The sequence below is a fragment of the Camelus dromedarius genome, chromosome X, assembly GCF_036321535.1.
Source record: "Camelus dromedarius isolate mCamDro1 chromosome X, mCamDro1.pat, whole genome shotgun sequence".
Lineage (NCBI taxonomy): Eukaryota > Metazoa > Chordata > Mammalia > Artiodactyla > Camelidae > Camelus > Camelus dromedarius.
The window spans coordinates 82,936,359-82,938,246 of NC_087472.1; the positions used below are offsets into that span (position 1 = coordinate 82,936,359).

Genomic DNA, 1,888 nt, shown 5'->3' on the forward strand with positions numbered 1-1,888 from the left:
AGAGGGATCTGCTAATGAGCATTTTGGACATTGTGGAAAAGCTCCACCCAGGCATGGCAGTTCCATTAGACAGAAGGACCCAGGGACGGTAGTTCTGTAAGATAGAGGAGCCTGGGAACCACCATGACATTGAGAGAGCAGCCCTGGACTACATATGCCCAGATGTTTACATGAAGGAGAAATGCACTGCTTTCTATTGTGTAAAGACATTACGATTTTGGCTCTCCAAGACAATAGCTAAAACTATATTCAAATGAAAAACACCGACACAAACAAAATTGTAGAAAATTCTGATTAAAGGACTAGGAAAATGACCAATAAAAAGTCTCTATTTTCCATTTGCAGTTGAGGATTGGAAAAAGCATTGATGGATTTTTCCCGATATATGGTCCTACACATTTCTTGACTAGATGCTTGAAGAAAGGTTCTTACAAATCTGAGGCTAATGGTCTTTTTGCCTCCTCTTTAGACTGTACCAGGGATGGATTCAGCACCCAGAAGTAAGTGAGGAAGGGTCTCAACATCATCAGATGGAGTCGCAAAAAAAACCAAAAGGGTCTCAAAGATGTCTGGAAAAGCCTCAGTGTCCTTATATATATAAGGGTAGGACTCAAATAGGTCAGGAAGAGGGTCAAACAAGTCAGGGAGAATCTCAAATAGGTAGAGAAGGATCAAAAACATGTCAGGATGGAGAAATCAGAAAGAGTCTCAAAAAGGAAGGGAGGGTTCTGAATAGCACCTTGACAGCTGGCAGGAACAAGCACCTAATGAAAGGCAGCAAAAAGGGAGCCAAGAAGAAAGTGGTTGATCCAATTTCTAAGAAAGATTGGCATGATGCGAAAGCACCAGCTATGTTCAATATAAGAAATGTTGGAAAAACACTAGTCACAAGGACTCAAGGAATCAAAATTGCATCATGTTTTCGAAATGAGCCTTGCTGATCTGCAGAATGATGGATTTGCATTTAGAATATTCAAACTAATTACGAAGGATATTCAGGGCAAAAACTGCCTAACTTCCATGGCATGAAGTTTACCTGTGACAAAATGTGCTCCATGATCAAAAAATGGCAGCGCACGATTGAAGTTCATGTGAATGTCAAGACTACTAAAGTTTATTTTCTTCATCTATCTTACTGAAAAAGGCAGCAATTAGATTTGGAAGAGCTCTTACACTCAGCACCAACAGGTCTGTCAAATCCAGAAGAAGATGATGGAAATCATGACCCTAGAGGTGTAGACAAGTGTCTTGAAAGAAGTGGTCAATAAACTGATTCTAGGTAGCATTGGAAAAGACATAGAAGAGGTTTGCCCATGAACTTATCCACTTGATGATGTCTTTGTTAGAGAAGTAAGAACGCTGAAGAAGCCCAAGTTTAACTGGGAAAACTCATGGGCCTTCATGGTGATGGTAGCAGTTCTGGAAAAGATGGCGATCTGTTGGGGATGAGACAGGTGCTAAAGTTGAACAAGCTGATGGATATGAGCCACCAGTCCAAGAATCCGTTTAAAATTCAGACTTCTGGTGGTGACAAATAAAAAGTCTTATTTGTGACAAAAAAGAAGGAAGGCTCTCAAACATGCTAAAAACTGTCTTAGGCTGACAGAAAGACTCTCAAATAGTAAGGAGGGGTCTCAAACACCTCAGGAAAGGTCTCAAGCAAGTCGGTGGAGTGTGTTGTTTAATTTCCTCTTATTTGTGAGTTTTTTAAATTCCTTTCACTTAGTGATTTCTAAAATCTTTCTACTGTGATTAGAAAACATACTTTTTATTATTTTAATTCTTTTAACTTGATTGAGGTTTGTTTTATGGCCTACCATATGGTATAATCTGGAGAGTGTTTCATGTGCACTTAAGAATTTATATTCTGCTATTGTTGAGTGATGTG

General features: G+C 39.3%; 1 pseudogene; it reads left to right on the forward strand.

Annotated features, from left to right (window-relative positions):
• The first annotated feature begins 530 nt into the window (after positions 1–530).
• Positions 531–1,510, forward strand: LOC105104765 (small ribosomal subunit protein eS1-like; annotated as a pseudogene).
• Positions 1,511–1,888: the final 378 nt, after the last annotated feature.